Here is a 26,558-nt window from a genome sequence, read left to right on the forward strand (position 1 = left end):
AGTTGGGACAAGGCCATGTTTATCACTGTGAGACATCCCCTTTTCTCTTTACAACAGTCTGTAAACGTCTGGGGACTGAGGAGACAAGTTGCTCAAGTTTAGGGATAGGAATGTTAACCCATTCTTGTCTAATGTAGGATTCTAGTTGCTCAACTGTCTTAGGTCTTTTTTGTTGTATTTTCCGTTTTATGATGCGCCAAATGTTTTCTATGGGTGAAAGATCTGGACTGCAGGCTGGCCAGTTCAGCACCTGGACCCTTCTTCTACGCAGCCATGATGCTGTAATTGATGCAGTATGTGGCATTGTCACGTTGGAAAATGCAAGGTCTTCCCTGAAAGAGACGTCGTCTGGATGGGAGCATATGTTGCCCTAGAACCTGGATATACCTTTCAGCATTGATGGTGTCTTTCCAGATGTGTAAGCTGCCCATGCCACATGCACTAATGCAACCCCATACCATCAGAGATGCAGGCTTCTGAACTGAGCGCTGATAACAACTTGGGTCGTCCTTCTCCTCTTTAGTCCGAATGACACGGCGTCCCTGATTTCCAGAAAGAACTTCAAATTTTGATTCATCTGACCACAGAACAGTTTTCCACTTTGCCACAGTCCATTTTAAATGAGCCTTGGCCCAGAGAAGACGTCTGCGCTTCTGGATCATGTTTAGATATGGCTTCTTCTTTGAACTATAGAGTTTTAGCTGGCAACAGCGGATGGCACGGTGAATTGTGTTCACAGATAATGTTCTCTGGAAATATTCCTGAGCCCATTTTGTGATTTCCAATACAGAAGCATGCCTGTATGTGATGCAGTGCCGTCTAAGGGCCCGAAGATCACGGGCACCCAGTATAGTTTTCCGGCCTTGACCCTTATGCACAGAGATTCTTCCAGATTCTCTGAATCTTTTGATGATATTATGCACTGTAGATGATGATATGTTCAAACTCTTTGCAATTTTACACTGTCGAACTCCTTTCTCCACTATTTGTCAGCGCAGAATTAGGGGGATTGGTGATCCTCTTCCCATCTTTACTTCCGAGAGCCGCTGCCACTCCAAGATGCTCTTTTTATACCCAGTCATATTAATGACCTATTGCTAATTGACCTAATGAGCTGCAATTTGGTCCTCCAGCTGTTCCTTTTTTGTACCTTTAACTTTTCCAGCCTCTTATTGCCCCTGTCCCAACTTTTTTGAGATGTGTTGCTGTCATGAAATTTCAAATGAGCCAATATTTGGCATGAAATTTCAAAATGTCTCACTTTCGACATTTGATATGTTGTCTATGTTCTATTGTGAATACAATATCAGTTTTTGAGATTTGTAAATTATTGCATTCCATTTTTATTTACAATTTGTACTCTGTCCCAACTTCTTTGGAATCAGGGTTGTAGTGTAAAGCTATTTTGTTAATTCAAAGGTAGAGTTAAATTGTATGAAAACATTTCACTCGTGGTTAGGTTAAAAAAAAGTCAAACTCTAGTCAAAATATAGCAAATTTGGTCAGGTATAAAGAAAAGAAATACCTGTCTTTAGAAGTCCAAAGAGTTATCTCTTAGTTGTCTCTGAGCTAATTTATCTGGCTTACTGAGAAGAGAAATTTCCATCAGTAACACAAACACATTCAGACACAGAGAGGGACGTCTAACTTTCACTCTTGCTGCTGCACTGATTAGAACAAATTATTAGAGCGTAATTATGATTCAATCAGTGGAGTGGAAATAGACTCAGACATAATTATCAGAAATATTTGTGTGTGTGGGTGGGTGGGTGTGTGTGTTCTCACACAAAATTTCATTTAACCTGAGGCCTTGAAGATTAGTCCAGTATTATAATGTGTGAAAAATTAACTATTTTCTAGGTATGGGTATATGTTTTCTCTACCCATCCTCATTCCATAACAGTTATGTAACAAGTTACTGTCACACATGAATGCTGACTTACAGGAAGCACTAAAGATGTTTCAGTTGGCACAAAAACTCACTAAGCAACATTGCCTTCTCCTCTTCCTTGGTATTTATAGCCATTAAGAATCATAATTGAGCATAATATTCTGAAATTGAACTCAGAAAATTAGCTCTGTACTATTTGACTTACACAACATAACACAACTGAGTACAGCGCAGTCCAAGTGCCCTTCACTCAGCCACTCAGTCAGTCAGTGAGCACAGCATGACCATTGACCCAGCACGCTACCCCTACATTTGTTTCTCTTTTTCAGGGTCTGCTTGCTGGTGCTGGAGTGATACATGATAAATGTTAACTCCATATGTGCTGGTTTTGTAAAGCCATGATCATAGGCATGCTGCATGGGTTTTTCAAATATGGAGCACAAATGCCACCTGGCGGATATAAAGTGAATAGAAACTTGTTGTGCACGCTTCTTGGTTCTGGGCAGTGGACACCAAGAGCCATGGTCAGTGAATGTGACTATGTTGTTCTGACCACTCATCTGTAAAATGATTTGTTGTCAACTTATAAATGTTTGGTTCTTATATCAAAGATTTGTCTGAATTAGCAATTTTCACGGTGGGTGCCAATACATTTAACATAGTTTGACATTGGGATTGCAGACTTTTCATGTAAACTGACCTGCTTACATTATTTAAAAAATATATTTCAAACATTCAAGAGGTTATTTGAATAGTTGAGGTTTCTTTGCTTCCTAAATGGGGAAATGGTCATATGGTTCGGTCTACATGAAATCCGGGGGGGCACGACTTATGGGTTATAGAAATGCTTGCATCTTGTAGCATGGAATTCCCTCAATTGTTTGGGAAGGAGCCTATTTTTTTCCCACGTTGTTAGCTGGATCAATCAAAACCTACATTATATATTAAGCTTTGTTTATTATTTAAAATTGTTTTATCTAAAAAATTTGAGGTTCAGAGAGATCAGCTTACCCCAACTTTCAAGCATAACCTAAGCAAAACTGTCCTAGGCATTTTTAAAGATATTTCAAATTGTTTTATATTCACACAACACTTGCTGTCTCAGTGTGAGAAGGGATTTTCTTCAGCCTGAAACATTGGGGTGGTATTAAGGCCCATTTATGCATCTGTGTTACATTACATTACTGGCATTTAGCAGACGCTTTTATCCAGAGCGATGTACAATGTACCCAGAGCAGCTTGGGGAGAAGTTGGGGGTTAGGTGCCTTGCTCAAAGGCACTTCAGCCATCCCTGCTGGTTCAGGGAATCAAACTGGTGACCTTTTGGTCCCAAAGCTGCTTCTCTAACCTTTAGGCCACAGCTTCCTTTAAGTTGCAAAGCAGAGAAAAGGGGGTACAGACAGATGTGCTAGCACACAGTCTTCCCACGAGCTATGTGCTGTGTGGGCCTTTGCTGCTATGCATCGGGCAAATGTTGATTGGTTGGCTGGTGTCTTTTGAAAGCTACTGAAGAACTCTTTTTAACTGTTACAACATAGTCATGTAACTGTAAATGTAAAATGAATGTCAATTGTTGTGATCCGGAGTTATCAGGCCCTGCGCTTGATCCATATATATATATATATTAACTACAGTCCCCTCTGAGAGAATTGAAGCAGCAAGGCCAATTAATTTGTTTTTACTATACACTGAAGACATTTGGTTTTGAGATGATATACAAGATGATCGATCAGAATTTTTAGGTGATCAAAAGTAACGGAACACAAAGCCTTAAAGTACATTATAATATATATAGCACTAAATATTTGGTTGCATATCCTTTGCTTGCAATAAATGCATCAAATCGACGAACCAGTGACATCACCAAACTGTTGCATTCTACTTTTGGGATGCTTTTCCAGGCTTGGACCACAGCTTCTTTTAGTTGTTTGCTGGCTGGTGATTGACTTCACCAGTATTAAACCTTCCACCCTTTCCCAGATCAAGTCAAGTCAAGTTTATTTTTGTAGCGCTTTTAACAATAGACATTGTCGCAAAGCAGCTTTACAGAATTTAAATGACTTTAAACATGAGTTAATTTTATCCCTAATCTGTCCCCAATGGGCAAGCCTGTGGCGACAGTGGCAAGGAAAAACTCCCTCAGACGACATGAGGAAGAAACCTCGAGAGGAACCAGATTCAAAAGGGAATCCATCCTCATTTGGGTGATAACAGACAACATGATTATAACATTGTGACAGTTAGTGTAAGTGGGTGGAGCACAGAAGGACGGCAGGACAGAACTGAGTTCACAAAACATTTATTTCCACTTTTCAGTGCAAATCTTTCTCTCTCAGCCACACACGCACGCACACACATTCCAGTCGTCTGGTTCGGGAGAGAGCCCCTCTGCTCTCACTCTCCCTCCTTAAGTAGGGCGCGGTCACTGGGAAGACACACAAACACAGGTTAATTGCTCTCAGGTGTAGTGATTCTGCCACTTACCTTCCCTGACTCCGCCCTCCTGTCACAGACCGATGCTTGACCACGCCCCCGCTGCCACATACCCCCACCGCCCGACTCAGGCCAGGCGGCCATCCGGCCTGCAGCCGACTCCCCCCCCCCCCCCCCCTTGATGGGAGAGGAAGTCCGCCACGACCATCTGCGCCCCCGGCCTGTGGATCACCTTGAAGTTAAAGGGTTGGAGTGCCAGATACCAACGGGTGATCTGCGCGTTGGCATCCTTCATGCGGTAGAGCCACTGGAGGGGCGCGTGGTCCGAACAGAGGGTGAAAGGGCGCCCCAGCAGGTAGTACCGGAGAGGTATGTGATGCCAATGTTCCCTTTTGCACCTCCGGCCCCAGCTCCGCCTTCTCCGGAACCACTGACACCAACGCCACGGGGACCTCCTCGTTCCAGAGTTTGAGCAGGTTGAGGTGGTAAATCTGTAGCGCCCCACCCCTATCCGTTCGCCTCACCTCATAGTCAACATCCCCGACTCGCCGTGTGACCTCAAAGGGTCCTTGCCACTTGGCGACTAATTTGGAGCTTGATGTGGGCAACAGTAGGAGTACTTTCTCTCCCGGTGCAAACTCCCTAAGGCACGTACCCTTGTCATACAGGCGGGTCTGTCGTTCTTGGGCGTGCCACAAATTCTCCTGAGTTAGGTGCGTGAGTGTGTGGAGTTTTGCGCCCAGGTCCATAAGGTATTGGATTTCGTTTTTACTTGGTGAAGGTCCCTCCTCCCAATTTTCCCGCAGCACATCTAGGATGCCGTGCGGCTTATGCCCGTATAACAATTCAAATAGGGAGAACCCCATGGAGGCTTGGGGGACCTCTCGCACTGCAAAGAGCAAGGGTTCGAGCCATCTATCCCAATTACGTGCGTTCTCACTTACGAATTTTTTAATTATGTTCTTGAGGGTGCGATTGAACCATTCAACTAAACTGTCCGTTTGTGGGTGATACACGCTGGTACGGATCGACTTAATACCCAACAACCCATACAGTTCGTTCAGTGTACGTGACATAAATGAGGTGCCTTGGTCAGTCAGAATCTCTTTCGGGATTCCAACTTGGGAGATAACGCGGAAGAGTGCCTCCGCAATACTGCGTGCTGAGATATTGCGCAGAGGCACTGCTTCCGGGTATCGCGTTGCATAGTCCACCAGAACTAATATAAAGCGGTACCCTCGTGTTGACCGATCTAATGACGACGAGATCCATCCCAATTCTTTCGAACGGGGTCTCGATTAATGGGAGAGGGCACAAAGGCGCTTTTGGAATGGCCGCTGGATTTACTAACTGGCATTCGCGGCATGCTGTACACCACCTACGGACATCGCCGCGAATCCCCGGCCAATAGAACCGGGCCATTATTCGGGCTAGTGTTTTATCCTGCCCTAAGTGTCCAGCCATGGGATTAAAGTGAGCCGCCTGGAATACCAATTCCCGGCGGCTCTTCGGAATTAAAAGCTGCGTGACTCGCTCTTTAGTTTGAGTGTCCTGTGTCACTCGGTATAATCTATCCTTCATAATCGCGAAGTAAGGGAAAGACGGGGTGGCGATCGGCGGGAGCGTTTGACCATCGATTACTTTCACTTAGTCAAACGCATGCCGCAGAGTCTTGTCTCACAACTGCTCTAACGGGAAATCCGTGAGGGATTCCCCAAGAGAGGGAGGAGGAGCCGGCGGCTCCTCACTCTGACGCGGAGATGACGTAGACGGCTCTGTGACAGCTCCCCCTGTTAAATGACAGGACTCTTCACTAAATGTGTCATTAAATCCCGAAATCCCGGCCAATCATTCCCCAAAATTACAGAGTGGGTAAGGCGAGGATTAACCGCCGCCTTCACTACAAATTTTTCCCCTCGAAAAAAAATGTGGACCGACACTAAAGGGTAGTTGTGAACATCCCCGTGCACACACAACACCTTCACCAATTGTGCTCCCCCCAATGCCTCGTCCTGCACCAGGCTTTGGTGGACTGAGGTCTGATTACAGCCAGAATCCACCAACGCCTGATATGTATCCCCTTGGATACTCACCGGTATGCGATACGCTCCGGCCCGATCGAGGGCAGCTCCCGGCACGTCGGGGATCCGAACCACCGCGCCCACCTCCATTACCGAGCACTGCTGTTGGAGGTGGCCTGGCTCCCTGCCGCACCAGCAAACCGGCCTGGGCTTCCTCTCTGCACTAGTGCTCTGGGGCTCACTCACCTGAGGGGGGAGAGAGACGGACACAGAAGGGAGACATGGGAGGGTACCGCAGGTGCGGCGGGCCAGCTGAGGTGGCGCTGGCCCCTGCCTCCATGGTGGGGGAATAGGGCGAGGAGGAGACACAAGAGGAGGGGAGAGAGAGAGAGAGAGAGAGGAGAGAAGAGAAGAGGCGTGCCCATCTTCGTGAGGGTGAGGGGGGAAGGGCCCGCGGCGGTGGAGATGGTGGACCCCGCTGACGCGAGGAAGTGCCGGAACGCCCGACGATCTTCCTGTTGCGCCAGCACCAGGGCCTCAAACCGTTGTTCTTGCTCCTTTCGGAGGGCGAGCAGCACCTGGTGCTGGCTCTGTTGGGCCGTGGTGAGGGCGTGGATCAGGTCGGCAAAGGTGGAGGACTCCATGGAGCTGTTCTCTTCTCTGCTCCTCCTGGGTTTCGGCACCACTGTGACAGTTCGTGTAAGTGGGTGGAGCACAGAAGAACAGCATCTTGTGGTTTGGCTTGTTGTTTTGGGTTTTTTCTTAACAGCTCTCACAATGATTCTATCATCAATTGCTGTTGTTTAACTTGGTCAATCTGTTTGATATCTGGTTGTTAGTATACCAGTGGTATACTTCTTTTTCGAAGGACATTCCAAATAGTTGTATTGGATATGCCTAATGCTTTTGCAATGGTGCCGATCAAGTTTCCCTCTTCAGAATGGCCTGCTTTTCTCCCATAGACAGTTCTCTGGTCTTTATGCTGGTTTATCCTTTTTTGTTTTAACAACAAATGCAGTCTTCACAGGCAAAACCCAGGGCTGGTTCAGTCACATGTTCTAATATTTTTTGATCACTTAAAAATGGGTGGGTTCAAACAAAAGGTGTCTTATTTTAAGGAAATCTCTAAAATTTCTATTAACCTCCAAGCATATGTTAATGGGTAAAATAAAGGTTAGATAGTTGTTGCTAGTTTAAGTATTTTTATTTATTTATTTATTTATTTAGCCATTGACAGGCTCTGGGATGTTGCAGAGGACAGACTTGTTTATCTAAGCAGAAATATTAATGGCTTTTGGAATACAGGGAGAGCAAAAACTGTTATGACTGTTATGAATAATTACAGAGCCCATGCTTTAACTATTAATCTGTTAGTGGTAGTTTCACCGAGGTGTGCCAGTAAAGCCGAATCAGTAGCTGAAAATATAATTTTAGAGTAGGACCTTTAAGAATGACAACTGAGGTCTTTCAAAATGCTGCAAATACTATATTTTAATATTTTGTTACTGTATGCTTTTATAATGGATAGCCCAGTCCTGGCTTCTGCTGCTTGGCCTTTTTCTTTGTATGTTATACATAAGATTTCATATTTTGCCTTCAACACTTATGTACCTACTCTGCTTCTCTCTCCATCTGTCTGTCTGTCTGTCTGTCTGTCTCTCTCTGGGATAACAGCTGTGGGACAGATGTGGAGACAGTTGATCTCAGGACCAAGTTTGGCATTCCTTGTTGCTCAAAACACCTTACCCCATCAGCCAAGAAGCTGTTCTGAGTCACCTTATCAACTAGTGCATTACGCATTGTTGATTTCAACATGCACAGTATCAGCCATTGAGATGATATCAGCCATTGAGATGATATCAGCCATTGAGATGATATCAGCCATTGAGATGATATAATTTGAGGATGTTTAGGATAGCGTGTTGGAAGGATTCTAGGAGAAAAAAAGCTGAACTGGGTGGGTGACATGGTGCATGGCCATGTTCTCTTGGTTTGTACAATCCACTAACTTCCCACATTAGTCTTGCTTGCTGGGGTATTGAGGTCTTTCAAAACTGCAAATATGAAATCACTGTGTGTGTGTATATATATATATATATATATATATATATATATATATATATACTTGGGAGAGTGGGGAGACTTGGGACAGTTTGTATTCTCATAAATTAATTTCAACCATTTAGGTTTTAGATAACATCAGAAGTCATATGTTGCCCCTTAGAGTAACTTACTTCCTTTGGAGACACGAAGCTGGACACTGCAGCAAGGTCTGTGCAGTTCAATATTTTTATCAACCAAAACTTGTACTTTCTACTTCATCCCATCTCCATTCTGTGGTGTAATGTACTCTGGTGAATTTGGAATTTGTTAGGAATTAAAATTTGTAACCTAGCGTTACCACATATAGTATTATTTATTAAACTTAAATCCTGGGGAGAAAAATATTTAAGGATTTTTTCCCCAAAATGTCCAGATGGGGAGAGTTGGGACGGTTCATCATGTTACTGTTTTTTTTTCTTGTGGTTTACAAATATAAAATTGTTTTAAATATTTGTTAAAAATATGGGAATGTCCCTGCATGAGGATTAAGTTTATTTAATTCCTTTTTGAGAATGGAACTGTTTTGTCTAGTCAGGTTTTGGGTAAACTGACATTTTTCTATCGCTGTACCAGCATTGTGTGTTCATACAGTTCATATGTTACAAGTTTTGATAATAAATGAAAATGAAACGTGTAGGTCTAGGTATTTTATTTTTGTTTCATGTCTCCTCACTATGTCCCAAGTCTCCCGACATAATGTCCCATATCTCCCCACAAAAAAAAAAAATAATGACAGAAAAAGTGAAGCCTGAAGGCCAGTATATGTGACAAGCTGAGAAACTAATGTTGTGGTAAGAGGGTATAGAAAATACTCTCTAATGCAATATGAATGTGATGCTACCTGCAAAGAATTTCACACAATCTACAAAAGCGGAAAACTTGTCCCAAGTCTCACTGCTCTCCCCTGCAAATCATCAGAAAGTGAGAAATAATTCAATGAGCAATTATACATATAAAAAAATAGTAGTGTAACTGCCTGTCCTTGTGCCTATGTATCCATGTTCTCTTTCTCACCTGTACTAGGACCTTTTGTGTATAACAACAGCAGACCATACTTATATTTACTCTAATAAAATCATTCTCACTGATCAGTAATATCAGAACTTTTTGATATTAACATTTTCTCTCAAGAAATTATGAGCACCTTCAAAGAGAATTTAAAATAAATGCTAACAAGTTGTTGTACTTGGAAAAACAATCTATATTTAAAGCATTGTTCTCAGTCTCCAGGAACTCCAACTGGAAAAACAAAAGAGCTTTGCGCAAGTAAAGTAATGGATATAACAGATTCCAGAGGTTGTCATGTTTCATAATCAACTATTAGAAGCCACTAGATGTTAAACTTGGTTGTGGATCATTGTTGTTTTTCCAGAGGTTTTGTGCCTAATGATCCAAATGCTCTGAGGAAGATTGATGGCATTATAGATTTCCCTAAATCCCAGGTGATTTTTAGCTCAAAACGATCTCAAACATACTGCATATCAGAAATCAGCCCCAAAAATGGTTGTGGAAACTTGAAAATCAGTGGGGTAGTGGAACAGTTCACACTGACACAGTCCACATGGATGAGTTTTCCGATATAAATTCAAACTTTAGTCGTCACAGAAAAGGACCAATTGTGACAATGACAATAGTTTTGACCAAAAAAAAAAGTTTAGCAGGAAAAATGGATCTAATTATGAATGTTTTTAAAATATTTTTTCCATCTATCCATAACCGCTTATCCTGTGCAGGGTCACGGGCAAGCTGGAGCCTATCCCAGCTGACTATGGGCGAGAGGTGGGGTACACCCTGTACAAGTTGCCAGGTCATCGCAAGGCTGATACATAGAGACAAACAACCATGCACACTCACATTCACACCTACAGTCAATTTAGGCCCTGTCCACACGGCAACGGATTCAGGTGAATCTGATAAAATTGTTTATCGTTTCGGCCTGGCGTCCACACGGCACCGGCGTTTTGGGTGCCCCAAAACGATATTTTTTGAGAACGGGTTCCAGAGTGGAAAAATCTGGCAACAGCGCCGTTGCGAAGTCGTCTGGATGAGTAGAACAGATTTGTTTACGATGACGTCACAACCACATGACTAGAACAAGCAGCACTCTCGCTGTTTTGTATGAACCACTGCATTGCATTCACTTTTGTATACAGCTTTTCTTTTAAACAAGTAACTGAACCATTTCTTGAATTTCTTTTTTTTATTGGATAAGACTGCTTTTCAAAATGTTCACACACAATATAAAAAGTTATATAAATTATATAAAAATGCTTTTCAAAATGTTCACACACAATAAGAAAATTAAGTTATATAAAACTATGCACACTAATAAAACTAATTTGTACACACAGAAGGCACGATTTCTTCGCGTAGTCGCAGCCATCTTCTTCTTGTTGTTGTGTGTTTGTTCCTGTGAGTACCTCACGCCAGGTAGAAGAAGGGGTTTATGCGCATGCGTCCTACTTCTTCTATTGTTCTGGTGTCTCCGATGGGACCGTCTTACAGCGCACGTAGAGGTGTGGCATGTGTATTGCATCGTTTTCAGCAAGCGTTGCGTTGCCATATGTACCTGATATTTTACTGATCCGTTGCCCATGTGGACGCGATATTTTTTAAAAATAAAATCTCGTTGTCGTTGTCGTGTGGATGTACCGTAGCCTTAGAGCCAGCAATTAGCCTAATCTGCATGTCTTTGGACTGTGGGGGAAACCGGAGCACCTGGAGGAAACCCACACAGACATGGGGAGAACATGCAAACCCCACACAGAAAGGCCCCCATTGGCCACTGGGCTCGAACCCAGAACCTTCTTGCTGTGAGGCGACAGTGCTAACCACTACACCACCGTGCCGCCTATAAAAGATTTTGTTTTAACTGAAACTGCACATTGTCCTTATATGTTTTGGTTCAAAATACCATCTCATTATCTCTAGCCGCTTTATCCTTCTACAGGGTCGCAGGCAAGCTGGAGCCTATCCCAGCTGACTACGGGCAAAAGGCGGGGTACACCCTGGACAAGTTGCCAGGTCATCACAGGGCTGACACATAGACACAGACAACCATTCACACTGACATTCACACCTACGGTCAATTTAGAGTCACCAGTTAACCTAACCTGCATGTCTTTGGACTGTGGGGGAAACCGGAGCACCCGGAGGAAACCCACACAGACACGGGGAGAACATGCAAACTCCACGCAGAAAGGCCCTCGCCGGCCCCAGGGCTCGAACCCAGGACCTTCTTGCTGTGAGACGACAGCGCTAACCACTACACCACCGTGCCGCCCCGTTCAAAATACCAATCACAGGTATTACATGGCTTTTCATCAGCAGCGTTTCCATTTCTTGATACTGAGAACATGTGATACTGGCTAGAAAGGAGCATCTGGGAGCCTGATATGAAATAAATGTGTGCCCTTTGTATCTTTTTTTCGTGAAGTGTATAAATCACTTGAATGGCTAGACAGCACAGTTTTTCTTTTTTTCAGAACATTAAGTTCTGAATTTTTGAAAAATAAACTCTTTACCTACAAAACTTACTCATCTTTTGTTGTTCAGATTGACATTTTAGAAAATCCTGCAGAGTAGAGCCAACAGGAATCACAGGAATCACTCTGGCGCCACATTGTGGTAATTTTTGGTATAATACAAGAGAAGATTTGAACAACTAAGGGCACCATGTGTATAACCCAAATGGTCATGAGTCACCCTCACACACACACACACATGCTTGTGCGCTAAATCAGAGCAATGTTTTCCTCAGTGGTTTTGCAGTGCCTTAGGCCTTCACCCCCACAAGGGATGACATCTGCAGGCCAGGCATTAATCACAACAGTGGAGGAGAGGCACACTGTAACCACAGAGAGAGAGAGAGAGAGAGAGAGAGCTATCGCAAGACAAGGCTCCTCATCCTATATGTATGTTTATGTCTGTATCTGTTTCACCTTTTCCCCTCACTGTCACTGTTAAAAGCAATACTGTAGTAACAAGGTAGAGGAAACATGGACATTCGGACACGTCCCTAGTCTGAGTCTTATTACCAGTGTTGTAGTGAGATCCACGTGAACGAAACAGCTTGTTTATACTACATTCAAACATTTTTTAGGCCTATATTGGTCCTTCTTGGTCTTTCTTCATGTCTCATGTTTCTCTTCAGTAACATGCACACACACAAACACACGTTCTCATAGCAGACTTGTTTTCAGTACTCTATAAAGTGTACTGTTTTTCCTCTCTTTCCCTCAAGTGCTTATTCCATCTGTCTGGGTCTGCTAAAGCCATCACTGTGCTCGCATCATTCCTCCCTTCTGCTCTCTTTTTTTCTCTCTCTTTGCTTCACTCTCTGCCTACAACCTTTGGGCTATTTGGAATTTTGTACTTGTAATAGCTGCAAAAAGCTTCAAATGATAAACATACACAAGCTTACTTGTGTCATTCTCTTCCAGAAAGTGGGGTCTGTCAGATGGACAGACTTCTCTAGTTCTTCTGGGTTGAGAAGCCAAATGGTGGATGCTGACATACTGATACTGAGAAGGGTCGAGACCTCCACACAGGCCGGCATTGGGTTCAGGGAGTGTAGTAGCAAATCTGGAGAGTGACAAAAAGGAGAGAGTTGAGAATAGACACTGAGGATCTGTGTGGGCATTAATATACCACTCATCATTTTAGCTGTCCACACATGGCTGTCACTAGTACACAGAGGTGGACAGTAACACAGTACATTTACCTGAGTACTGTATTTCAGTACACTTTTTGAGTATCTGTACTTTAATTGAGTATCAACTTTTTGGCAACTTATGACTTTAACTTCACTACATTTGAAAGACATCATACTTTTTACTCCACTCCATTTCTATCAAGGTCCTCGTTACTCGTTACTATGAAGTGGCTTTGAAAGTGAATGCTTTTTCTTTTCTTTTCTTTTCTAAAATGTGATTGTTTTTTTTCACAGGTGACACCGAAACAGCCTATCAATAATCACTAGGGTCACATCATGTCCACAGACTGTATAAAATTAAGTTCAGTGATTTCTCGGCAACATTATTTGAACACGATCAGTTGATGGCAGAATGGAAGGAGGCGGTTCTTCTGGGGAATGCACACACCAAGACTAGAGCTAGAACCCATTCAGTTTTCTGAAAGGGTTAAAGATTCATTTTGTTTTAAATGTTTGCTTTGTTTGCCTAAAACGAACCACATCACAGCCTACAAAAACTTGCTGTCCAACCTGCGGAAGCATATTGAGGTATATAAACGTTTTATTCCAAGAGAAAGCTTGCGGTGAAGTTGTCTGTGCTTTTAGAGCTAGCGAAAACATTGCAATAGCTATGCAGTCTGGTTAGTCAAATGACATTCTATGGATTTGCCTGCCAAGTTGCCCTCACGTTGTCCACGGCAAACATTAACACATAGCTAGATAACTTGGACACCGTTAGTTAGCATGTAAACACGGAGTTACACTAACATGAATAACGATAACTTATCTGAAGTGCTTTCAGAAATATATTTTAGCATAATCTTGCCAAATAAACAAAATGTAGAAATCTTTGTTTTCTAGTAATGTTAGCTAACCCAATATGATTTCGAGTTTGAAAAGATTTTACTCGCATGTCAGATGGAGCTTCACTGACTAGCTAGCTTAACCTTAAACCACCATGATTCCACAGGCAGATTCATATGTGCACACACACACATGCGCACACGTGTGCGTGAGACCTGTGAGATGGACAGTATTGAACTAGTCAGTCACAACAAATTGTTGGAATTTTTTATTTTGATGTCAGATGATGGTCTTGCATTTTTTTTTTTGTCTTTTGCGTTGCTGTTGGGAAGTTATTAAGCTAGAAGTGTGGACCTGGGTTTTAATCAGGTTGGATTGTCATTTTTATCTTCTGAGCAAGCTGCATTTACAGCTATTTCACTGTCTTCCTGATTAACATACACATACATGTGTGCACACACTGTCAGAGCCGGGTCAGAACACTACCATGCTGCTTTGTGGGGGTGGGGAGGAGTGTTACAATTAAAAAAAAAATGACAATGGTTCTTTTTCAGTTCAGCTGTGTCTCATTTTGTAACATTCTACCAGGCATTTATTCTACAGGTTCTACAAGCTAGTCAGTAAATCCAGTTGGTCGCTTCAGAGGCATTAGGTATTGTAAGCGTTGTGGCAATAATACAACAATGTGTTGACAGAAAATGTACTTTTAATACTTAAGTATTTTTAAAAGCAAATACTTCAGTACTTGGCGTCACGGTGGTGTAGTGGTTAGCGCTGTCGCCTCACAGCAAGAAGGTCCAGGTTCGAGCCCCGTGGCCGGCGAGGGCCTTTCTGTGCGGAGTTTGCATGTTCTCCCCGTGTCCGTGTGGGTTTCCTCCGGGTGCTCCGGTTTCCCCCACAGTCCAAAGACATGCAGGTTAGGTTAACTGGTGACTCTAAATTGACCGTAGGTGTGAATGGTTGTCTGTGTCTATGTATCAGCCCTGTGATGACCTGGCGACTTGTCCAGGGTGTACCCCGCCTTTCGCCCGTAGTCAGCTGGGATAGGCTCCAGCTTGCCTGCGACCCTGTAGAACAGGATAAAGCGGCTAGAGATAATGAGATGAGACTTCAGTACTTTAACTTAAGTAAAAATTTGACTGTACAACTTTCACTTGTATCAGAGTAACATTTGACCAGTGGGATCTGTACTTTGACTTTGGTAATGAAGTTGGATACTTTGTCCACCTCTGCTAGTACAGTGAAAGATGGTGACAGTTGGAGACAAGGTACCAAAAAAAAAAATCCAGTAGAATCTTGGATTATATTTAATGTCTAAAAAATACCACAATATGAAATTAAAAGTAGTTTGGGGGTCCAAAGCAATATTCTTTCACCTCATACATATATACAGTCTTGTTGCACAAAGTATCATGGAAAAGTGTACAATTTTATGAAGGATACCAATAATTTGCATCCACAACCCTAAAGATATGCAAAGACACACTTACCTACAGTATACACTGTGTTGCTGGTTTATTAGCTGAACATACTTTGTACTGACATTTATTATGCATTTATCAGTTACACTTTCCACACTAGCACACTTCATATACAGGACCAGTCAAAAGTTTGGACACCCCTACTCATTCATAGTTTTTTCATAGGCTTTTTTGACTGTTTTTTTAAATTGTAGATCAATATTGAAGACATCACAATGATGAAATAACATATGGAACATATATGAAATTATGTGGTAAACAAAAAAGTGCTTAAAAACAACATATGTTTCATATTCTTCAAAGTAGCCCCTGTTTACCTTGATGATGCTTTACACACTACTGGCATTATTACGTTACACTACACTACACACATTTAGCAGACACTCTTATCTGGAGTGATGTACAACATACTCAGAGCAGTTGGGGGCCTTACTGAAGCCATTCCTGCTGGTCCAGAGAATCAAACCAGCAACCTTTTGGTCCCAAAGTTGCTTCTCTAACCATCAGGCCATGGCTTCCCTCTTAGCTTAACCAGCTTCATGAGGTAGTCACCTGGAATGCTTTTCAATTAACAGGTGTGCCTTGTCAAAAGTTAATTAGTGCAATTTCTTGCCTTCTTAATGAGTTTGAGATCAAACAGTAAATAGTAAATAATAAAAATACAGTAAATAGCCCGATTCCACAACTGTAGTAATCCATATTATGTCAAGAACCACTCAGCTAAGTAAAAAGAAACTACATCCATCATTACTTTAAGACATGAAGTGTTTTTTAATTAATAATAAAAAAGTAAAACCACTGAATTTGAAAGTGTGTCGAAACTTTTTGACTGGTACTGTACATTGGTTGGGTGTTTAAACGCAGTCTATGTGTACTGGCCACTTTATTAAACATATATACTATGGTGGTGAGAACTTTTCCAAATCCTAGCAATCCATCTGCGCCTCATACACCTGTGCCTGATCAATAAAACACTCATGTTATGTCAGTTTCTCTATCAATATGAACCTCCACCCAATTATATTAGGTCAGTGATGGTCCTACCATAGTCTCTTTCCATTGATGGTGGAGTTACATGGTGACATATTATGCATATATCTCATAGCTATGGCCTAATGGTTAGAGAAGCAGTTTTGGGACCAAAAGGTCACCAGTTCAATTCCCTGGACCATTTAGAAGAATGGCTGAAGTGCCCTTGAGCAAGGCACCTAAACCCCAACCGCTCCCCAGGCTGATCTGGGTATATTGTACATCACTCTGAATAAGAGCGTCCGCTAAATGCCTGTAATGTAATGTAAAAGCGCACTTGTCTGTAGCTGTCTCTGAGAAAATGACCAATATATTTAGTTCGGTATACCTAATAAACACGCATCTCAGTGTAAAAGTAACCAACATCAAGGGAAGCTCACAAAGCACTCACCAACCTACAGGTAATATAGTGCTGTACTTATGACCTTTTTTTTTTTTTTAGTATCTCTCCCTGACTTCAAAGAAAGACCAAAATCTTCATCAGAGGCATCAAACATATAGCCCAGGCTGAGACCTGCCAAATAATCTGTGCCACCAAATTGATTTAGAATGTGTTCTAAATTACAGTTGTCTGTTGGACTGCAACGGAATGTAGAGATTAAATAAAAAAAGCTACTCCCTGTTACTCCACTAGGTAGCAAAAGTGAACAGTAAACACATGGTCATAATCTCAGTTACCAACAAAATGTATAAATTCTTCATTAGCAAGCTAAAAATTTGACATATAATCCCAATGAAGTCCATTTTCCAATTTTAATTCAAGGTTTTAACTTGATAAAATGTAGAAACGTTCAAAGGAGGTGAATATTTATGCAAGGAACTGTATGTAAAACCATCATTTGGAATATTTTTTTTATTGGTAATGAATTGCAATCTGTTTGTAAGTGATATATGGGGCATCACCACAAGATGAGTCCAGTTGGTCAAAAAATGAAAAGCTGTTTTATTGAAAATTTGAAATCTACAGTTAAGCATCTAAAATAAGGAAATATTTGTGAAATTTGGTGCTGCCACAGAAAATTAGCTGTAAACTTTGTGATGTGTAAAATGGAAATTAATACACAGCACGCATTTATTTGGCAGACATTGTTCCATCCATCCATCCATCCATCCATTATCCATAACCGCTTATCCTGTGCAGGGTCGCAGGCAAGTTGGAGCCTATCCCAGCTGACTATGGGCGAGAGGCGGGGTACACCCTGGACAAGTTGCCAGATCATCGCAGGGCTGATACTTAGAGACAGACAACCATTCACATTCACACCTACGGTCAATTTAGAGCCACTAATTAACCTAACCTGCATGTCTTTGGACTGTTGGGGAAACCGGAGCACCCAGAGGAAACCCATGCAGACACAGAGAGAACATGCAAACTCCACACAGAAAGGCCCCCATTGGCCACTGGGCTCGAACCCAGAACCGTCTTGCTGTGAGGCGACAGTGCTAACCACTACACCACCGTGCCACCCCAGATGTTGTTTTAAAGTCATATTTATAGGTTGTTTTAAAGTAAATATTTTGGTGATGGACACATTATAGGACTTTGCATGTTCTCCTAACATCTGTGTAAGTTTCCTCTGGGTGTTTCGGTTTCCTCCAACCAGAGGTGGACAAAGTACCCAACTTCATTACTTAAGTCAAAGTACAGATCCCATTGGTCAAATGTTACTCCGATACAAGTGAAAGTTGTACAATCATTTTTTTTCTTAAGTCAAAGTACTTAAGTACTTGCTTTTAAAAATACTTAAGTATTAAAAGTACATTCTGTCAACGCATTGTTGTATTATTGCCACAATGCTTACAATACTTAATGCCGTGACCAAAGACAGAAATGTGAATTCACAAAAGGAACACATGCTGTGCCATCATGGTGGGTTAACGTTAAGCTAGCTAGTCAGTGAAACTCCACCTAACGTGCTAGCAAACTCTTTTCAAACTCAAAATCATATTGGGTAGTTAATGCTACTAGAAAAGAAAAATTTCTACATTCTGTTCATTTGGCAAGATTATGTTAAAACTTATTTCTGAAAGGACTTCAGATAAGTTAACATTATTCATGTTAGCGTAACTCCATTTTTACATGCTAACTAACGGTGTCCAAGTTAACTAGCTATTTGTTATCGTTAGCTGTGGACAAGGTGAGGGCAACTTGGTGGGCAAATCCATAGAAAGTCCTTTGACTAACCAGACTGCATAGCTATTGTAACGTTATTGCTAGCTCTAAAAGCACAGACAACTTCGTTGCAAGCTTTCTCTTGGAATAAAACATTTACATACCTCAATATGCTTCCGCAGGTTGGATGGTGAGTTTTTGTAGGCCATGATCTGGTTCGTTTTCAGCAAACATTTAAAACAAAACAAATCTTTAACCCATTCAGAAAACTGAAACATGGGTTCTAGCTATAGCCATGAGTGCATGCATTCCCCAGAAGAACCGCCTCCTTCCATTCTGCCATCAACTGATCGTGTTCAAATAATGCTGCTGAGAAATCATTGAACTTGATTTTATACAGTCTGTGGATGTGACGTGACCTTAGTGATTACTGGTAGGCTGTCTCAGTGTCACCTGCGAAAAAAACCCAATCACGTTTTAGAAAAGAAAAGAAAAAAACATCCACTTTCAAAGCTGCTTCATAGTAACGAGTAATGAGGACCCTGACAGAAATGTAGTGGAGTGCAAAGTACGATATTTGCCTTTCAAATGTAGTGAAGTTAAAGTTATAAGTTGCTAAAAAAAAAACAAGTAAAGTACAGATCCTCAAAAAGTGTACTTAAGTACAGTACTCAAGTAAATGTACTTTGTTACGGTCCACCTCTGCCTCCCACAGTCCAGAGACAAGTGGATTAGGCCAACTGGCTACTCTAAATTGCCCATAGGTGTGAATGTGTGAATGAATGGTTGTTTGTCTCTGTGCTATGCCCTGCCTTTCACCAAAAGTCAGCTGGAATTGGCTCCAGCTTTCCCCCTGATGATGATGGATAAGTAGGATAGATAATGGATGAATGGATAGATGGATGGATAAATTATAGATTAAGGAATGTATTTACTGGAAACTTAGAAAAACAATATGTGGGCCATTAGATTAGATTAGATTAGATTAGATTAGATTAGATTAGATTAGATTAGATTAGATTAGATTAGATTAGATTAGATTAGATTAGATTAGATTAGATTAGATTAGATTAGATTAGATTAGATTAGATTAGATTAGATTAGATTAGAACCCCGATTCCAAAAAAGTTGGGACAAAGTACAAATTGTAAATAAAAACGGAATGCAACAATTTACAAATCTCAAAAACTGATATTGTATTCACAATAGAACATAGACAACATATCAAATGTTGAAAGTGAGACATTTTGAAATTTCATGCCAAATATCGGCTCATTTGAAATTTCATGACAGCAACACATCTCAAAAAAGTTGGGACAGGGGCAATAAGAGGCTGGAAAAGTTAAAGGTACAAAAAAGGAACAGCTGGAGGACCAAATTGCAACTCATTAGGTCAATTGGCAATAGGTCATTAACATGACTGGGTATAAAAAGAGCATCTTGGCGTGGCAGCGGCTCTCAGAAGTAAAGATGGGAAGAGGATCACCAATCCCCCTAATTCTGCGCTGATAAATAGTGGAGCAATATCAGAAAAGAGTTCGACAGTGTAAAATTGCAAAGAGTTTGACCATATCATCATCTACAGTGCATAATATCATCAAAAGATTCAGAGAATCTGGAAGAATCTCTGTGCGTAAGGGTCAAGGCCGGAAAACCATACTGGGTGCCCGTGATCTTCGGGCCCTTAGATGGCACTGCATCACATACAGGCATGCTTCTGTATTGGAAATCACAAAATGGGCTCAGGAATATTTCCAGAGAACATTATCTGTGAACACAATTCACCGTGCCATCCGCTGTTGCCAGCTAAAACTCTATAGTTCAAAGAAGAAGCCGTATCTAAACATGATCCAGAAGCACAGACGTCTTCTCTGGGCCAAGGCTCATTTAAAATGGACTGTGGCAAAGTGGAAAACTGTTCTGTGGTCAGACAAATCAAAATTTGAAGTTCTTTATGGAAATCAGGGACGCCGTGTCATTCAGACTAAAGAGGAGAAGGACGACCCAAGTTGTTATCAGCGCTCAGTTCAGAAGCCTGTATCTCTGATGATATGGGGTTGCATTAGGGCGTGTGGCATGGGCAGCTTACACATCTGGAAGGACACCATCAATGCTGAAAGGTATATCCAGGTTCTAGAGCAACATATGCTCCCATCCAGCCGACGTCTCTTTCAGGGAAGACCTTGCATTTTCCAACGTGACAATGCCAAACCACATACTGCATCAATTACAGCATCATGGCTGCGTAGAAGAAGGGTCCGGGTACTGAACTGGCCAGCCTGCAGTCCAGATCTTTCACCCATAGAAAACATTTGGCGCATCATAAAACGGAAGATACGACAAAAAAGACCTAAGACAGTTGAGCAACTAGAATCCTACATTAGACAAGAATGGGTTAACATTCCTATCCCTAAACTTGAGCAACTTGTCTCCTCAGTCCCCAGACGTTTACAGACTGTTGTAAAGAGAAAAGGGGATGTCTCACAGTGATAAACATGGCCTTGTCCCAACTTTGTTGAGATGTGTTGTTGTCGTGAAATTTAAAATCACCTAATTTTTCTCTTTAAATGATACATTTTCTCAGTTTAAACATTTGATATGTCATCTATGTTCTATTCTGAATAAAATATGGAATTTTGAAACTTCCACATCATTGCATTCCGTTTTATTTACAATTTGTACTTTGTCCCAACTTTTTTGGAATCGGGGTTGTAGATTAGATTAAACTTTATTGTCACTGTGCAGAGTACAGGTACAAAGCCAGTGCAATGCAGTTAGCTTCTAACCAGAAGTGCAAAATTACAGATAAGTGTCAAAAGTAAGTACTGCAGCAGTGAAGCTATATTCTATAGTCATATGCTATATGCTATAGTCATTCTTTGATACACTCTCGTTTCAAAACACTGTTGATCATGAAACCCACTCCAGAGAGTCTGCACTCCTCTTTGCCCTTTCCTAACCAGTATAGGGTGTAGCGTGCCCCATGCTTAGTGAGTGATCCTTGCTCTGCAAAGCGGACCTCGCTGAGGGCAGTAATGTTGATGTCCAGCTGGGCTAGTTCCCTTGCCACCAGTGCTGAGTGTCTCTGTGGTTGGTCGTTTTCGTCTGTGTCTTGCATTGTATGGCTGTTCCAGCATGCTACTTTCAGGCTTCTTGCCTTTGGTCTCTTAAATGTTTCTTTCTTCTTACCACTGGAGTGAGATGCCCATTGGCTGTGGTAAGCCAGCCAGGTGTGCTTAAAGCAAGCTGGGTTTAGGCCACCTTTTCTTGGGTCATCCCCATGTGGAGCAAGCAGTGCTATCCCTAAAGAGGGTTGCTTGGTCACTCAGAATGCTGTTGAATGCTTTTGTTGCCTCAGGTCAACAGGCAAGCGACCCAATACTCTGAGCTGCCTACATGTAAATTTGAGGCTGTGACATCCAGTACCATCTAGTACCTGTCGTTTCAGGACTCTCTTCCCACCTGTGCTGAGTAACCAATCCCACTCTTTAGGCCAGGTATCCTTCCACAGTGGCTCAGCAGGCTAAGACGGTTGTAGCAACCACAAAGCTGTAGGTTTTATATCAGAGTGTCCTTCTCTTAGACTGGCTGCCAACCAAGGCCAACGAGCCCAGTCTGCCCACCCAGTTATAACGCCAGGCACTCGGTCACACCACACAGCAGACTCTGTGAAAAACAGGGTGCACCACGTAAAGGTACTGCTGTGGACATGGTAATTCAGGAGAGGCAATATGCAAGGACCTCCTGTCCAGCAAGCCAGACATGAGGGCAGCGGCAATCACTACACCTGGAATAGAGAGGCGTATCATATTCCTTAATGAGTGGGATGTCTGACGTCCAACCCAGACCCAGACCTCATCTCCCTCATCCCCCCTCAGAATGAACTTTTGCTACACTGGACTCATTTTGTGGTGACATCTCATATGTTCAGGATTTTTTTTTCTTCATTCAGAATGTACCTTTCAGATAAAAGCTAAAAATGTAACAAATTCAAGAGATGTTGTTGTGTTTATTCGTCCACAAACTTATTTTTTTGTAACGTGTAATGTAGTCTGTTACCTAAAATGGGTTTGACACCCCTGCTCTCGGTTCTCCCTTCTCTCTGACTTGGTCCCCCATAGCTATTGCAGTTCAAACACATGTGTTCTCTGTTAAATCCCATCTGTCCTCAGTGACGTGTTTTGTCTGGGCAAAGCAGGATGATGGATAGTGATGGGATGTGTGTGTGTGTGGGCATTTTCCCTTAACTTCCTCAATCTCTTCCCTCACACTAAAAACAAAAGAATTGTTTGGTTTAGTCAGCCACTGTCCCTCAGATGTGGAATTGTCCTCCTTTGGTGATGACATCCGAAATGAGGGATGAGTGGATGACTAAGCGTGTGTGTGTGTGTGTGTGTGTGTGTTTGTACATGTCTGTGTGTGGGGATATTGGGGGTGGGGATGGGTCCTGAGAATGTGGCAGGTTATACACACAGAAGTTAAATACTGTACCTCTTCACGCAGGGGGAGCAGTTTTGTGATTGAGAACACGTACATGTGTGCATATAAGACTGTGTGTCAGTGTGTGAGTGTGTCTGTAAGCTTTGGGGATTTTGATAATGATAGTATACACATGCAGGGTTGAGCTGCCATACTCTCTTGTGGATTTTCTGCTCAGTGACTAAATGAAGGTGTCCAAGCCAGATATCCTACCACACATACTCCCTGAGCCCAAACATTCACATTTTAAGATTTTCATTTTTTGGATCTGGTTTAATATTGAAGAATCGTAATCATGAGAAATTATGGCTAACAATTACTCAACCTGTGATATGTCAAGTACAGTCAGCAGTGAGACACAAAGCACAGAATTATATGTAAATGACAATAGCCTTAGTTAATCATCCTCTCACTCACTAAACACGCACAGGTGTTGTTTCGCTCTCTTTATGTTAAAATAAAAGAGATGATAGTAGGTGCTGGTAAAGTAAAGAAAGAGCAGCAGAAGTTAGGGGCTTATGTACAGTAAAGGTGATAAGCAACCATCAGTCTTGCGACCTGTGATTTAAAGATCGCTGCGTAGCCACTAACACTATTTTTATCTTTATACTTAGGTTCGGTTCTTTTAAACTTTACAACGGCTAGCTGCTCTAGCACTGGCTCTCCAGTAGACTTGTAAACCACTTTTACACATGTAGCTTTATCTGTACGCGTTCCAGCAATTTAGTAGGACAGGGTTATGTGCAACCACAAGACGAAATGCTGGAAAAGGTGCAATTTGCTGGAAATAACATTCCTGGAAATATTTTAGGTCTGTTTAAGTGTGAGCAAAAATGGAACTCTGCAAGCGATTGCATTTTATCATGCATTTGCACTATGACTTACTTTAAGCTGGGAGGTTTAATGTTTCCTTGGACATTAACCAGAATAGTTCCTCAAGCTGTTTTGTGTTATTTTTTGCTTCTCTCCTGTTGTTATAATGTCAGGAACAGAATTGGAAAGTAAGTACATCAGTCATCCCCAAAACATGTTGCAAACGAAAAACCTTGCATTGAACACTCATAGTGACTCTGAGTTGTTGTTTTTTCTGTATTTTTTTAAAAGGAGTTTTCTGGCAATAATGGTCATTTTAACTTGGTTTTTATGTGTGAAAGAGGATTTACCAGGCACAATGACTTCCCCTGGAATCACAGATTTGTCCTTTTTCTACTTATATAGAGGCTTTGCACCATCACCTGACCCCACAGCAACGGTAACTACGCCGCCATGACAGGGGGCACACTTGTAGTGCTTCATTCAGCCGAGTTAGTTGTTATTGATCAGTATGGGAAGGTTTTGCTGCGTTTTTGGATGTGCAAATTGTTTTGAACGAAAAAAAGACATCGGATTTTTTAATTTACCAAAAGTAATTCATCATCGGGGGAAAAAAAACTCGAGAGATTTCTAAACGTAGAAGGGAAAACTAGGGAAAAACATTCAGCGGGACTCGGTGTCGAACAGAGAGGTCAACTTAATTTTCACGAAGATCTCATCTCATTATCTCTAGCCGCTTTATCCTGTTCTACAGGGCCGCAGGCAAGCTGGAGCCTATCCCAGCTGACTACGGGCCAAAGGCGGGGTACACCCTGGACTAGTCGCCAAGTCATCACAGGGCTGACACATAGACACAGACAACCATTCACACTCACATTCACACCTACGGTCAATTTAGAGTCACCAGTTAACCTAACCTGCATGTCTTTGGACTGTGGGGGAAACCAGAGCACCCGGAGGAAACCCACGCGGACACGGGGAGAACATGCAAACTCCACACAGAAAGGCCCTTGCCGGCCACGGGGCTCGAACCCAGACCTTCTTGCTGTGAGGCGACAGCACTAACCACTACATCACTGTGCCGCTCTTTCAAGAAGATAAGAATGAAAAATAAATAAATAAATGATTTCACAACTGCAGTAAGCTGCTCATTCTTACACAGTGAACATGAGCAACACAGCGGCTCAGCACAGCCTCACCTTCACTGAGACTTAAAAAATGAATTTACATTCGGGGATCCTTCGGAGCGTGTTGTACGTGCGCTTGGGACCCAGTCATTATGGGAAATGCCTGATGCTGATTTGAGCGCAATCAACATACGCATATAAGGACACAGAAGCCTTGTGAAGTATTATCATTATCACTGTCATGTTTGTTTCTAGCCATGTTTATGACTCTGCTTTCGGTCTTACTTTTACAAATAATAAACACTCTTCCTGCACTTAGATCCGTCTCCCGCCACATACCTGACAGAAGACTTTACAAACACTCTATGTCCTTATATTCGCATGCTTTTGGTAAATTAAAAAATCTGATGTCTTTGTTTCATTCAAAACAATTTGCACATCCTAAAACACAGCAAAACCTTCCCATACCAATCAATAGCAACTAACTCGGCTGAATGAAGCACTACAAGCATGCCCCCTGTCATGGCGGCAGAGTTACCATTGTTATGGGGTCATGTGACAGTGCAAAGCCTCACTACCAGTAAATTCTGGCTTATATTAATTCTATTTTTTATGTCATGGACAATTGTAAAAAGCATTTAACTGCACATTGTACTCTGTATGGTTGTGTGTGTGACCAATAAAATTTGAATTTGAAACACTCTTGGCTATTTCCAAGGCAATGCCATCATTATCACCGAAGGTTGACCTTCACCTTTGAGTGTAGCTCTCACTTATCAGACCTCACAGAGACACTGAGGTGAAAAGAGCATGGAGAAAAAAAATTTAACCAAACGCTGTGTCCATTTCGGTGTATATGGAGTCTTGTGGTTCCATTAACTTCACACTCCACTGTGTGTTGTTGCTGTTACACTTGTTTTGCATTTTCCTTTTTGATTAAAAAAAGGAGTTTCCAATACGCTCTGCCTCAGAAGTTCCAGAGAGGCTGGCCAAATGGCAATAAAATGCTCAGAGGACATCGCAGAAAAAAAGGGGCAGGGAAACACAGAAAGAGGACTTATTTGTAACAACTTTAACAAAATCTCTAGAGGTTAAACAGTGCATTAGTGCATAAGTGGAGTCTCTGCTATGCCACTGCTGTGACCTCAACATGTGGCTGTGTTTTTCTGAGGCACTCGCCGAACCTTGACCTGCACCATGCCTCTACAAGCAGATTGGATCTGTGCAGGAGGCCTATCAGAAAAGTCCTGTGCTGCACATAGTCAAGCCTAATCTTCTCTTGCTTTCTGGCTGCACAGCAGTGGAGCAGGCATCACACACCAACTGTGCAGGGCTGTTAGGAGTTGTTTTGACTGAGAGCAGTGGAGCCCTCTCTTTCTCTTTCTTACTTTTTCTTATGGAGCATAGGTGCAGCACCCTGCTAGCGGTGGCACGGCAGGAAGAAAATTGCCACATCACTGCTTTGGCCAATGTAGTACATAATAATAATAATAATAATAATTATTATTATTATTATTATCTCGGGCGGCACGGTGGTGTAGTGGTTAGCACTGTTGCCTCACAGCAAGAAG

General features: G+C 42.1%; 1 long non-coding RNA gene across 1 annotated transcript in view; it reads left to right on the forward strand.

Moving 5' to 3' along the window:
* The window catches only part of LOC132894394 (uncharacterized), an 86,955-nt gene extending 78,715 nt beyond the window's left edge, over nucleotides 1-8,240 (forward strand). Inside the window, exon 4 of the long non-coding RNA XR_009655643.1 lies at nucleotides 8,020-8,240. This is a non-coding gene — a long non-coding RNA (uncharacterized LOC132894394). The remainder of the gene's footprint in view (nucleotides 1-8,019) is intronic.
* The last annotated feature ends 18,318 nt before the right edge of the window (nucleotides 8,241-26,558 follow it).

This window comes from Neoarius graeffei, chromosome 11, assembly GCF_027579695.1.
Source record: "Neoarius graeffei isolate fNeoGra1 chromosome 11, fNeoGra1.pri, whole genome shotgun sequence".
NCBI classification, from domain to species: Eukaryota; Metazoa; Chordata; class Actinopteri; order Siluriformes; family Ariidae; genus Neoarius; species Neoarius graeffei.